The sequence below is a fragment of the Phyllobates terribilis genome, unplaced genomic scaffold (genome assembly GCF_046119375.1).
Source record: "Phyllobates terribilis strain yellow unplaced genomic scaffold, ASM4611937v1 Scaffold_5__5_contigs__length_657084704, whole genome shotgun sequence".
NCBI lineage: Eukaryota > Metazoa > Chordata > Amphibia > Anura > Dendrobatidae > Phyllobates > Phyllobates terribilis.
In genome coordinates this window covers 76,369,406-76,382,743 of record NW_027362765.1, presented here as the reverse complement: position 1 = coordinate 76,382,743, position 13,338 = coordinate 76,369,406, and the positions used below count along the sequence as shown (strand labels likewise).

Sequence of the window (13,338 nt, the reverse complement as noted above, 5' to 3'; positions counted from 1 at the left end):
ACCCAAAAAGTTTGGTTGATTAGTCTGTGGCATTCTGTTAAACTGTTGCTTATGGCGGTCTCTGTGAGCTTCTCAGCGACATTCAGCCAGCCAGGTATCCTGCCTGCAGTAGATGGAATGTGGCAATGGAACGCTGGCTGCGCGTGTCATAATAGGCTCTGAGCCTTTATATACCTGTGCACAGCAGCAGCCACCTTCAGTCTGCTGCTGGACAGCCAGCAGCAGCAGCAGCAGGAGAGGTATGTAATCAGGAGCCCTCCTGCTAAGGGTAGACAGCTGCTCGTTCCACCCCACCCCCCGCCTTAATTGGTTCTCCTCCCTTCCAACGGTGTTGAGGCGGGTGGGAACAGCAGGGGGTGAAGGTGCTGTGTTTAAAGAGGTGGAGTTATGCAGATCTAAAACGCGTGGATTGCAGCAGCAGCAAGCCGAAAAGTGCAGGCATGTAAGGGATCTAGAGGTTGACAACATGTCTTCTTAACGGGAGTCCAGGAGCTCATCTCCACAAATGGACTTTTTAGGATCCTTGGGTGGCTCTGTAGTTTGAAACCAATTCTGGTTATCGCTTCTCGGCCTTTTGGCTAAGATCAAGTGTAGTATCTGTTCTTATCAGTTTAATATCTGATACGTCCCCTATCTGGGGACCATATATTAATTGGATTTTTAGAACAGGGAGATGGAAAAAGAGCTTGCTCTGTCCACTCCACGCATTGACCTGGTATTGCAGTATCTCCAGGACCGGTGCACCCCTTCTTTAATGCAGTTTCTAAAATCAGAAAGAATTGAATTCAATGTTTTTTGTTCATTTTGCTTGTTTGTCGGATTTTGGGATGGACTCTTTGGCTCTGCTTTTCTTCTCCTCATTGGATTTTTCATGTTCAAAGTTGCAGAAGCCAGATTACAAGCTCATTTTGGTTCAACTTCAGCAACTGTGCATTGCATTGCCATGTAATGTGATGCAATGCTATCTTTCTAGCTCTCCCTTTTTACTTTCTTTTGGATAAACAGACATATTAGGCAAGCATTTTGGAGCTTTCACCTAAATAACTACAGGTGGTGAGATAAGCTGCACAATATAATTGACCTTTCAGTATATTGTTGCACACACACCATCTATTTAGCAAATGCCCTTGTTATCAACAGCAGCCTTTTAAACTCACCTGAGCTAACAGGTATGTGCGCTGGTTACTCTGCTGCGCTTAAAATTTCTTTTTTGGTTTGCTACAATGCCTTTTCTGAAACGTTGTCTCCTTCTGCTGGAACACTGACTTCTTTCATTTAATGCCTGCAGACTATAAAAGAGAACCCAACCCAAAAAGTTTGGTTGATTAGTCTGTGGCATTCTGTTAAACTGTTGCTTATGGCGGTGTCTGTGAGCTTCTCAGCGACATTCAGCCAGCCAGGTATCCTGCCTGCAGTAGATGGAATGTGGCAATGGAACGCTGGCTGCGCGTGTCATAATAGGCTCTGAGCCTTTATATACCTGTGCACAGCAGCAGCCACCTTCAGTCTGCTGCTGGACAGCCAGCAGCAGCAGCAGCAGGAGAGGTATGTAATCAGGAGCCCTCCTGCTAAGGGTAGACAGCTGCTCGTTCCACCCCACCCCCCGCCTTAATTGGTTCTCCTCCCTTCCAACGGTGTTGAGGCGGGTGGGAACAGCAGGGGGTGAAGGTGCTGTGTTTAAAGAGGTGGAGTTATGCAGATCTAAAACGCGTGGATTGCAGCAGCAGCAAGCCGAAAAGTGCAGGCATGTAAGGGATCTAGAGGTTGACAACATGTCTTCTTAACGGGAGTCCAGGAGCTCATCTCCACAAATGGACTTTTTAGGATCCTTGGGTGGCTCCGTAGTTTGAAACCAATTCTGGTTATCGCTTCTCGGCCTTTTGGCTAAGATCAAGTGTAGTATCTGTTCTTATCAGTTTAATATCTGATACGTCCCCTATCTGGGGACCATATATTAAATGGATTTTTAGAACAGGGAGATGGAAAAAGAGCTTGCTCTGTCCACTCCACGCATTGACCTGGTATTGCAGTATCTCCAGGACCGGTGCACCCCTTCTTTAATGCAGTTTCTAAAATCAGAAAGAATTGAATTCAATGTTTTTTGTTCATTTTGCTTGTTTGTCGGATTTTGGGATGGACTCTTTGGCTCTGCTTTTCTTCTCCTCATTGGATTTTTCATGTTCAAAGTTGCAGAAGCCAGATTACAAGCTCATTTTGGTTCAACTTCAGCAACTGTGCATTGCATTGCCATGTAATGTGATGCAATGCTATCTTTCTAGCTCTCCCTTTTTACTTCCTTTTGGATAAACAGACATATTAGGCAAGCATTTTGGAGCTTTCACCTAAATAACTACAGGTGGTGAGATAAGCTGCACAATATAATTGACCTTTCAGTGTATTGTTGCACACACACCATCTATTTAGCAAATGCCCTTGTTATCAACAGCAGCCTTTTAAACTCACCTGAGCTAACAGGTATGTGCGCTGGTTACTCTGCTGCGCTTAAAATTTCTTTTTTGGTTTGCTACAATGCCTTTTCTGAAACGTTGTCTCCTTCTGCTGGAACACTGACTTCTTTCATTTAATGCCTGCAGACTATAAAAGAGAACCCAACCCAAAAAGTTTGGTTGATTAGTCTGTGGCATTCTGTTAAACTGTTGCTTATGGCAGTCTCTGTGAGCTTCTCAGCGACATTCAGCCAGCCAGGTATCCTGCCTGCAGTAGATGGAATGTGGCAATGGAACGCTGGCTGCGCGTGTCATAATAGGCTCTGAGCCTTTATATACCTGTGCACAGCAGCAGCCACCTTCAGTCTGCTGCTGGACAGCCAGCAGCAGCAGCAGCAGGAGAGGTATGTAATCAGGAGCCCTCCTGCTAAGGGTAGACAGCTGCTCGTTCCACCCCACCCCCCGCCTTAATTGGTTCTCCTCCCTTCCAACGGTGTTGAGGCGGGTGGGAACAGCAGGGGGTGAAGGTGCTGTGTTTAAAGAGGTGGAGTTATGCAGATCTAAAACGCGTGGATTGCAGCAGCAGCAAGCCGAAAAGTGCAGGCATGTAAGGGATCTAGAGGTTGACAACATGTCTTCTTAACGGGAGTCCAGGAGCTCATCTCCACAAATGGACTTTTTAGGATCCTTGGGTGGCTCCGTAGTTTGAAACCAATTCTGGTTATCGCTTCTCGGCCTTTTGGCTAAGATCAAGTGTAGTATCTGTTCTTATCAGTTTAATATCTGATACGTCCCCTATCTGGGGACCATATATTAAATGGATTTTTAGAACAGGGAGATGGAAAAAGAGCTTGCTCTGTCCACTCCACGCATTGACCTGGTATTGCAGTATCTCCAGGACCGGTGCACCCCTTCTTTAATGCAGTTTCTAAAATCAGAAAGAATTGAATTCAATGTTTTTTGTTCATTCTGCTTGTTTGTCGGATTTTGGGATGGACTCTTTGGCTCTGCTTTTCTTCTCCTCATTGGATTTTTCATGTTCAAAGTTGCAGAAGCCAGATTACAAGCTCATTTTGGTTCAACTTCAGCAACTGTGCATTGCATTGCCATGTAATGTGATGCAATGCTATCTTTCTAGCTCTCCCTTTTTACTTCCTTTTGGATAAACAGACATATTAGGCAAGCATTTTGGAGCTTTCACCTAAATAACTACAGGTGGTGAGATAAGCTGCACAATATAATTGACCTTTCAGTATATTGTTGCACACACACCATCTATTTAGCAAATGCCCTTGTTATCAACAGCAGCCTTTTAAACTCACCTGAGCTAACAGGTATGTGCGCTGGTTACTCTGTTGCGCTTAAAATTTCTTTTTTGGTTTGCTACAATGCCTTTTCTGAAACGTTGTCTCCTTCTGCTGGAACACTGACTTCTTTCATTTAATGCCTGCAGACTATAAAAGAGAACCCAACCCAAAAAGTTTGGTTGATTAGTCTGTGGCATTCTGTTAAACTGTTGCTTATGGCGGTCTCTGTGAGCTTCTCAGCGACATTCAGCCAGCCAGGTATCCTGCCTGCAGTAGATGGAATGTGGCAATGGAACGCTGGCTGCGCGTGTCATAATAGGCTCTGAGCCTTTATATACCTGTGCACAGCAGCAGCCACCTTCAGTCTGCTGCTGGACAGCCAGCAGCAGCAGCAGCAGGAGAGGTATGTAATCAGGAGCCCTCCTGCTAAGGGTAGACAGCTGCTCGTTCCACCCCACCCCCCGCCTTAATTGGTTCTCCTCCCTTCCAACGGTGTTGAGGCGGGTGGGAACAGCAGGGGGTGAAGGTGCTGTGTTTAAAGAGGTGGAGTTATGCAGATCTAAAACGCGTGGATTGCAGCAGCAGCAAGCCGAAAAGTGCAGGCATGTAAGGGATCTAGAGGTTGACAACATGTCTTCTTAACGGGAGTCCAGGAGCTCATCTCCACAAATGGACTTTTTAGGATCCTTGGGTGGCTCCGTAGTTTGAAACCAATTCTGGTTATCGCTTCTCGGCCTTTTGGCTAAGATCAAGTGTAGTATCTGTTCTTATCAGTTTAATATCTGATACGTCCCCTATCTGGGGACCATATATTAAATGGATTTTTAGAACAGGGAGATGGAAAAAGAGCTTGCTCTGTCCACTCCACGCATTGACCTGGTATTGCAGTATCTCCAGGACCGGTGCACCCCTTCTTTAATGCAGTTTCTAAAATCAGAAAGAATTGAATTCAATGTTTTTTGTTCATTTTGCTTGTTTGTCGGATTTTGGGATGGACTCTTTGGCTCTGCTTTTCTTCTCCTCATTGGATTTTTCATGTTCAAAGTTGCAGAAGCCAGATTACAAGCTCATTTTGGTTCAACTTCAGCAACTGTGCATTGCATTGCCATGTAATGTGATGCAATGCTATCTTTCTAGCTCTCCCTTTTTACTTCCTTTTGGATAAACAGACATATTAGGCAAGCATTTTGGAGCTTTCACCTAAATAACTACAGGTGGTGAGATAAGCTGCACAATATAATTGACCTTTCAGTATATTGTTGCACACACACCATCTATTTAGCAAATGCCCTTGTTATCAACAGCAGCCTTTTAAACTCACCTGAGCTAACAGGTATGTGCGCTGGTTACTCTGCTGCGCTTAAAATTTCTTTTTTGGTTTGCTACAATGCCTTTTCTGAAACGTTGTCTCCTTCTGCTGGAACACTGACTTCTTTCATTTAATGCCTGCAGACTATAAAAGAGAACCCAACCCAAAAAGTTTGGTTGATTAGTCTGTGGCATTCTGTTAAACTGTTGCTTATGGCGGTCTCTGTGAGCTTCTCAGCGACATTCAGCCAGCCAGGTATCCTGCCTGCAGTAGATGGAATGTGGCAATGGAACGCTGGCTGCGCGTGTCATAATAGGCTCTGAGCCTTTATATACCTGTGCACAGCAGCAGCCACCTTCAGTCTGCTGCTGGACAGCCAGCAGCAGCAGCAGCAGGAGAGGTATGTAATCAGGAGCCCTCCTGCTAAGGGTAGACAGCTGCTCGTTCCACCCCACCCCCCGCCTTAATTGGTTCTCCTCCCTTCCAACGGTGTTGAGGCGGGTGGGAACAGCAGGGGGTGAAGGTGCTGTGTTTAAAGAGGTGGAGTTATGCAGATCTAAAACGCGTGGATTGCAGCAGCAGCAAGCCGAAAAGTGCAGGCATGTAAGGGATCTAGAGGTTGACAACATGTCTTCTTAACGGGAGTCCAGGAGCTCATCTCCACAAATGGACTTTTTAGGATCCTTGGGTGGCTCCGTAGTTTGAAACCAATTCTGGTTATCGCTTCTCGGCCTTTTGGCTAAGATCAAGTGTAGTATCTGTTCTTATCAGTTTAATATCTGATACGTCCCCTATCTGGGGACCATATATTAAATGGATTTTTAGAACAGGGAGATGGAAAAAGAGCTTGCTCTGTCCACTCCACGCATTGACCTGGTATTGCAGTATCTCCAGGACCGGTGCACCCCTTCTTTAATGCAGTTTCTAAAATCAGAAAGAATTGAATTCAATGTTTTTTGTTCATTTTGCTTGTTTGTCGGATTTTGGGATGGACTCTTTGGCTCTGCTTTTCTTCTCCTCATTGGATTTTTCATGTTCAAAGTTGCAGAAGCCAGATTACAAGCTCATTTTGGTTCAACTTCAGCAACTGTGCATTGCATTGCCATGTAATGTGATGCAATGCTATCTTTCTAGCTCTCCCTTTTTACTTCCTTTTGGATAAACAGACATATTAGGCAAGCATTTTGGAGCTTTCACCTAAATAACTACAGGTGGTGAGATAAGCTGCACAATATAATTGACCTTTCAGTATATTGTTGCACACACACCATCTATTTAGCAAATGCCCTTGTTATCAACAGCAGCCTTTTAAACTCACCTGAGCTAACAGGTATGTGCGCTGGTTACTCTGCTGCGCTTAAAATTTCTTTTTTGGTTTGCTACAATGCCTTTTCTGAAACGTTGTCTCCTTCTGCTGGAACACTGACTTCTTTCATTTAATGCCTGCAGACTATAAAAGAGAACCCAACCCAAAAAGTTTGGTTGATTAGTCTGTGGCATTCTGTTAAACTGTTGCTTATGGCGGTCTCTGTGAGCTTCTCAGCGACATTCAGCCAGCCAGGTATCCTGCCTGCAGTAGATGGAATGTGGCAATGGAACGCTGGCTGCGCGTGTCATAATAGGCTCTGAGCCTTTATATACCTGTGCACAGCAGCAGCCACCTTCAGTCTGCTGCTGGACAGCCAGCAGCAGCAGCAGCAGGAGAGGTATGTAATCAGGAGCCCTCCTGCTAAGGGTAGACAGCTGCTCGTTCCACCCCACCCCCCGCCTTAATTGGTTCTCCTCCCTTCCAACGGTGTTGAGGCGGGTGGGAACAGCAGGGGGTGAAGGTGCTGTGTTTAAAGAGGTGGAGTTATGCAGATCTAAAACGCGTGGATTGCAGCAGCAGCAAGCCGAAAAGTGCAGGCATGTAAGGGATCTAGAGGTTGACAACATGTCTTCTTAACGGGAGTCCAGGAGCTCATCTCCACAAATGGACTTTTTAGGATCCTTGGGTGGCTCCGTAGTTTGAAACCAATTCTGGTTATCGCTTCTCGGCCTTTTGGCTAAGATCAAGTGTAGTATCTGTTCTTATCAGTTTAATATCTGATACGTCCCCTATCTGGGGACCATATATTAAATGGATTTTTAGAACAGGGAGATGGAAAAAGAGCTTGCTCTGTCCACTCCACGCATTGACCTGGTATTGCAGTATCTCCAGGACCGGTGCACCCCTTCTTTAATGCAGTTTCTAAAATCAGAAAGAATTGAATTCAATGTTTTTTGTTCATTTTGCTTGTTTGTCGGATTTTGGGATGGACTCTTTGGCTCTGCTTTTCTTCTCCTCATTGGATTTTTCATGTTCAAAGTTGCAGAAGCCAGATTACAAGCTCATTTTGGTTCAACTTCAGCAACTGTGCATTGCATTGCCATGTAATGTGATGCAATGCTATCTTTCTAGCTCTCCCTTTTTACTTCCTTTTGGATAAACAGACATATTAGGCAAGCATTTTGGAGCTTTCACCTAAATAACTACAGGTGGTGAGATAAGCTGCACAATATAATTGACCTTTCAGTATATTGTTGCACACACACCATCTATTTAGCAAATGCCCTTGTTATCAACAGCAGCCTTTTAAACTCACCTGAGCTAACAGGTATGTGCGCTGGTTACTCTGCTGCGCTTAAAATTTCTTTTTTGGTTTGCTACAATGCCTTTTCTGAAACGTTGTCTCCTTCTGCCGGAACACTGACTTCTTTCATTTAATGCCTGCAGACTATAAAAGAGAACCCAACCCAAAAAGTTTGGTTGATTAGTCTGTGGCATTCTGTTAAACTGTTGCTTATGGCGGTCTCTGTGAGCTTCTCAGCGACATTCAGCCAGCCAGGTATCCTGCCTGCAGTAGATGGAATGTGGCAATGGAACGCTGGCTGCGCGTGTCATAATAGGCTCTGAGCCTTTATATACCTGTGCACAGCAGCAGCCACCTTCAGTCTGCTGCTGGACAGCCAGCAGCAGCAGCAGCAGGAGAGGTATGTAATCAGGAGCCCTCCTGCTAAGGGTAGACAGCTGCTCGTTCCACCCCACCCCCCGCCTTAATTGGTTCTCCTCCCTTCCAACGGTGTTGAGGCGGGTGGGAACAGCAGGGGGTGAAGGTGCTGTGTTTAAAGAGGTGGAGTTATGCAGATCTAAAACGCGTGGATTGCAGCAGCAGCAAGCCGAAAAGTGCAGGCATGTAAGGGATCTAGAGGTTGACAACATGTCTTCTTAACGGGAGTCCAGGAGCTCATCTCCACAAATGGACTTTTTAGGATCCTTGGGTGGCTCCGTAGTTTGAAACCAATTCTGGTTATCGCTTCTCGGCCTTTTGGCTAAGATCAAGTGTAGTATCTGTTCTTATCAGTTTAATATCTGATACGTCCCCTATCTGGGGACCATATATTAAATGGATTTTTAGAACAGGGAGATGGAAAAAGAGCTTGCTCTGTCCACTCCACGCATTGACCTGGTATTGCAGTATCTCCAGGACCGGTGCACCCCTTCTTTAATGCAGTTTCTAAAATCAGAAAGAATTGAATTCAATGTTTTTTGTTCATTTTGCTTGTTTGTCGGATTTTGGGATGGACTCTTTGGCTCTGCTTTTCTTCTCCTCATTGGATTTTTCATGTTCAAAGTTGCAGAAGCCAGATTACAAGCTCATTTTGGTTCAACTTCAGCAACTGTGCATTGCATTGCCATGTAATGTGATGCAATGCTATCTTTCTAGCTCTCCCTTTTTACTTCCTTTTGGATAAACAGACATATTAGGCAAGCATTTTGGAGCTTTCACCTAAATAACTACAGGTGGTGAGATAAGCTGCACAATATAATTGACCTTTCAGTATATTGTTGCACACACACCATCTATTTAGCAAATGCCCTTGTTATCAACAGCAGCCTTTTAAACTCACCTGAGCTAACAGGTATGTGCGCTGGTTACTCTGCTGCGCTTAAAATTTCTTTTTTGGTTTGCTACAATGCCTTTTCTGAAACGTTGTCTCCTTCTGCTGGAACACTGACTTCTTTCATTTAATGCCTGCAGACTATAAAAGAGAACCCAACCCAAAAAGTTTGGTTGATTAGTCTGTGGCATTCTGTTAAACTGTTGCTTATGGCGGTCTCTGTGAGCTTCTCAGCGACATTCAGCCAGCCAGGTATCCTGCCTGCAGTAGATGGAATGTGGCAATGGAACGCTGGCTGCGCGTGTCATAATAGGCTCTGAGCCTTTATATACCTGTGCACAGCAGCAGCCACCTTCAGTCTGCTGCTGGACAGCCAGCAGCAGCAGCAGCAGGAGAGGTATGTAATCAGGAGCCCTCCTGCTAAGGGTAGACAGCTGCTCGTTCCACCCCACCCCCCGCCTTAATTGGTTCTCCTCCCTTCCAACGGTGTTGAGGCGGGTGGGAACAGCAGGGGGTGAAGGTGCTGTGTTTAAAGAGGTGGAGTTATGCAGATCTAAAACGCGTGGATTGCAGCAGCAGCAAGCCGAAAAGTGCAGGCATGTAAGGGATCTAGAGGTTGACAACATGTCTTCTTAACGGGAGTCCAGGAGCTCATCTCCACAAATGGACTTTTTAGGATCCTTGGGTGGCTCCGTAGTTTGAAACCAATTCTGGTTATCGCTTCTCGGCCTTTTGGCTAAGATCAAGTGTAGTATCTGTTCTTATCAGTTTAATATCTGATACGTCCCCTATCTGGGGACCATATATTAAATGGATTTTTAGAACAGGGAGATGGAAAAAGAGCTTGCTCTGTCCACTCCACGCATTGACCTGGTATTGCAGTATCTCCAGGACCGGTGCACCCCTTCTTTAATGCAGTTTCTAAAATCAGAAAGAATTGAATTCAATGTTTTTTGTTCATTTTGCTTGTTTGTCGGATTTTGGGATGGACTCTTTGGCTCTGCTTTTCTTCTCCTCATTGGATTTTTCATGTTCAAAGTTGCAGAAGCCAGATTACAAGCTCATTTTGGTTCAACTTCAGCAACTGTGCATTGCATTGCCATGTAATGTGATGCAATGCTATCTTTCTAGCTCTCCCTTTTTACTTCCTTTTGGATAAACAGACATATTAGGCAAGCATTTTGGAGCTTTCACCTAAATAACTACAGGTGGTGAGATAAGCTGCACAATATAATTGACCTTTCAGTATATTGTTGCACACACACCATCTATTTAGCAAATGCCCTTGTTATCAACAGCAGCCTTTTAAACTCACCTGAGCTAACAGGTATGTGCGCTGGTTACTCTGCTGCGCTTAAAATTTCTTTTTTGGTTTGCTACAATGCCTTTTCTGAAACGTTGTCTCCTTCTGCTGGAACACTGACTTCTTTCATTTAATGCCTGCAGACTATAAAAGAGAACCCAACCCAAAAAGTTTGGTTGATTAGTCTGTGGCATTCTGTTAAACTGTTGCTTATGGCGGTCTCTGTGAGCTTCTCAGCGACATTCAGCCAGCCAGGTATCCTGCCTGCAGTAGATGGAATGTGGCAATGGAACGCTGGCTGCGCGTGTCATAATAGGCTCTGAGCCTTTATATACCTGTGCACAGCAGCAGCCACCTTCAGTCTGCTGCTGGACAGCCAGCAGCAGCAGCAGCAGGAGAGGTATGTAATCAGGAGCCCTCCTGCTAAGGGTAGACAGCTGCTCGTTCCACCCCACCCCCCGCCTTAATTGGTTCTCCTCCCTTCCAACGGTGTTGAGGCGGGTGGGAACAGCAGGGGGTGAAGGTGCTGTGTTTAAAGAGGTGGAGTTATGCAGATCTAAAACGCGTGGATTGCAGCAGCAGCAAGCCGAAAAGTGCAGGCATGTAAGGGATCTAGAGGTTGACAACATGTCTTCTTAACGGGAGTCCAGGAGCTCATCTCCACAAATGGACTTTTTAGGATCCTTGGGTGGCTCCGTAGTTTGAAACCAATTCTGGTTATCGCTTCTCGGCCTTTTGGCTAAGATCAAGTGTAGTATCTGTTCTTATCAGTTTAATATCTGATACGTCCCCTATCTGGGGACCATATATTAAATGGATTTTTAGAACAGGGAGATGGAAAAAGAGCTTGCTCTGTCCACTCCACGCATTGACCTGGTATTGCAGTATCTCCAGGACCGGTGCACCCCTTCTTTAATGCAGTTTCTAAAATCAGAAAGAATTGAATTCAATGTTTTTTGTTCATTTTGCTTGTTTGTCGGATTTTGGGATGGACTCTTTGGCTCTGCTTTTCTTCTCCTCATTGGATTTTTCATGTTCAAAGTTGCAGAAGCCAGATTACAAGCTCATTTTGGTTCAACTTCAGCAACTGTGCATTGCATTGCCATGTAATGTGATGCAATGCTATCTTTCTAGCTCTCCCTTTTTACTTCCTTTTGGATAAACAGACATATTAGGCAAGCATTTTGGAGCTTTCACCTAAATAACTACAGGTGGTGAGATAAGCTGCACAATATAATTGACCTTTCAGTATATTGTTGCACACACACCATCTATTTAGCAAATGCCCTTGTTATCAACAGCAGCCTTTTAAACTCACCTGAGCTAACAGGTATGTGCGCTGGTTACTCTGCTGCGCTTAAAATTTCTTTTTTGGTTTGCTACAATGCCTTTTCTGAAACGTTGTCTCCTTCTGCTGGAACACTGACTTCTTTCATTTAATGCCTGCAGACTATAAAAGAGAACCCAACCCAAAAAGTTTGGTTGATTAGTCTGTGGCATTCTGTTAAACTGTTGCTTATGGCGGTCTCTGTGAGCTTCTCAGCGACATTCAGCCAGCCAGGTATCCTGCCTGCAGTAGATGGAATGTGGCAATGGAACGCTGGCTGCGCGTGTCATAATAGGCTCTGAGCCTTTATATACCTGTGCACAGCAGCAGCCACCTTCAGTCTGCTGCTGGACAGCCAGCAGCAGCAGCAGCAGGAGAGGTATGTAATCAGGAGCCCTCCTGCTAAGGGTAGACAGCTGCTCGTTCCACCCCACCCCCCGCCTTAATTGGTTCTCCTCCCTTCCAACGGTGTTGAGGCGGGTGGGAACAGCAGGGGGTGAAGGTGCTGTGTTTAAAGAGGTGGAGTTATGCAGATCTAAAACGCGTGGATTGCAGCAGCAGCAAGCCGAAAAGTGCAGGCATGTAAGGGATCTAGAGGTTGACAACATGTCTTCTTAACGGGAGTCCAGGAGCTCATCTCCACAAATGGACTTTTTAGGATCCTTGGGTGGCTCCGTAGTTTGAAACCAATTCTGGTTATCGCTTCTCGGCCTTTTGGCTAAGATCAAGTGTAGTATCTGTTCTTATCAGTTTAATATCTGATACGTCCCCTATCTGGGGACCATATATTAAATGGATTTTTAGAACAGGGAGATGGAAAAAGAGCTTGCTCTGTCCACTCCACGCATTGACCTGGTATTGCAGTATCTCCAGGACCGGTGCACCCCTTCTTTAATGCAGTTTCTAAAATCAGAAAGAATTGAATTCAATGTTTTTTGTTCATTTTGCTTGTTTGTCGGATTTTGGGATGGACTCTTTGGCTCTGCTTTTCTTCTCCTCATTGGATTTTTCATGTTCAAAGTTGCAGAAGCCAGATTACAAGCTCATTTTGGTTCAACTTCAGCAACTGTGCATTGCATTGCCATGTAATGTGATGCAATGCTATCTTTCTAGCTCTCCCTTTTTACTTCCTTTTGGATAAACAGACATATTAGGCAAGCATTTTGGAGCTTTCACCTAAATAACTACAGGTGGTGAGATAAGCTGCACAATATAATTGACCTTTCAGTATATTGTTGCACACACACCATCTATTTAGCAAATGCCCTTGTTATCAACAGCAGCCTTTTAAACTCACCTGAGCTAACAGGTATGTGCGCTGGTTACTCTGCTGCGCTTAAAATTTCTTTTTTGGTTTGCTACAATGCCTTTTCTGAAACGTTGTCTCCTTCTGCTGGAACACTGACTTCTTTCATTTAATGCCTGCAGACTATAAAAGAGAACCCAACCCAAAAAGTTTGGTTGATTAGTCTGTGGCATTCTGTTAAACTGTTGCTTATGGCGGTCTCTGTGAGCTTCTCAGCGACATTCAGCCAGCCAGGTATCCTGCCTGCAGTAGATGGAATGTGGCAATGGAACGCTGGCTGCGCGTGTCATAATAGGCTCTGAGCCTTTATATACCTGTGCACAGCAGCAGCCACCTTCAGTCTGCTGCTGGACAGCCAGCAGCAGCAGCAGCAGGAGAGGTATGTAATCAGGAGCCCTCCTGCTAAGGGTAGACAGCT

At 45.1% G+C, this 13,338-nt stretch overlaps 10 non-coding genes across 10 annotated transcripts; all 10 read left to right on the top strand.

The window, feature by feature from the left end:
- The first annotated feature begins 558 nt into the window (after window positions 1-558).
- LOC141149493 (U2 spliceosomal RNA) lies at window positions 559-749 on the top strand. Its single transcript, XR_012245787.1, has one exon. It is a non-coding gene; the product is annotated as a U2 spliceosomal RNA (small nuclear RNA).
- Window positions 750-1,864: 1,115 nt separating this feature from the next.
- LOC141149332 (U2 spliceosomal RNA) lies at window positions 1,865-2,055 on the top strand. The gene has a single exon (XR_012245633.1). It is a non-coding gene; the product is annotated as a U2 spliceosomal RNA (small nuclear RNA).
- A 1,115-nt stretch (window positions 2,056-3,170) lies between these two features.
- Window positions 3,171-3,361, top strand: LOC141149320 (U2 spliceosomal RNA). Its single transcript, XR_012245622.1, has one exon. It is a non-coding gene; the product is annotated as a U2 spliceosomal RNA (small nuclear RNA).
- Window positions 3,362-4,476: 1,115 nt separating this feature from the next.
- Window positions 4,477-4,667, top strand: LOC141149309 (U2 spliceosomal RNA). Its single transcript, XR_012245611.1, has one exon. It is a non-coding gene; the product is annotated as a U2 spliceosomal RNA (small nuclear RNA).
- A 1,115-nt stretch (window positions 4,668-5,782) lies between these two features.
- LOC141149295 (U2 spliceosomal RNA) lies at window positions 5,783-5,973 on the top strand. Its single transcript, XR_012245598.1, has one exon. It is a non-coding gene; the product is annotated as a U2 spliceosomal RNA (small nuclear RNA).
- Window positions 5,974-7,088: 1,115 nt separating this feature from the next.
- Window positions 7,089-7,279, top strand: LOC141149284 (U2 spliceosomal RNA). Its single transcript, XR_012245587.1, has one exon. It is a non-coding gene; the product is annotated as a U2 spliceosomal RNA (small nuclear RNA).
- A 1,115-nt stretch (window positions 7,280-8,394) lies between these two features.
- Window positions 8,395-8,585, top strand: LOC141149272 (U2 spliceosomal RNA). The gene has a single exon (XR_012245576.1). It is a non-coding gene; the product is annotated as a U2 spliceosomal RNA (small nuclear RNA).
- A 1,115-nt stretch (window positions 8,586-9,700) lies between these two features.
- Window positions 9,701-9,891, top strand: LOC141149259 (U2 spliceosomal RNA). The gene has a single exon (XR_012245565.1). It is a non-coding gene; the product is annotated as a U2 spliceosomal RNA (small nuclear RNA).
- A 1,115-nt stretch (window positions 9,892-11,006) lies between these two features.
- Window positions 11,007-11,197, top strand: LOC141149247 (U2 spliceosomal RNA). The gene has a single exon (XR_012245554.1). It is a non-coding gene; the product is annotated as a U2 spliceosomal RNA (small nuclear RNA).
- A 1,115-nt stretch (window positions 11,198-12,312) lies between these two features.
- LOC141149236 (U2 spliceosomal RNA) lies at window positions 12,313-12,503 on the top strand. The gene has a single exon (XR_012245543.1). It is a non-coding gene; the product is annotated as a U2 spliceosomal RNA (small nuclear RNA).
- Window positions 12,504-13,338: the final 835 nt, after the last annotated feature.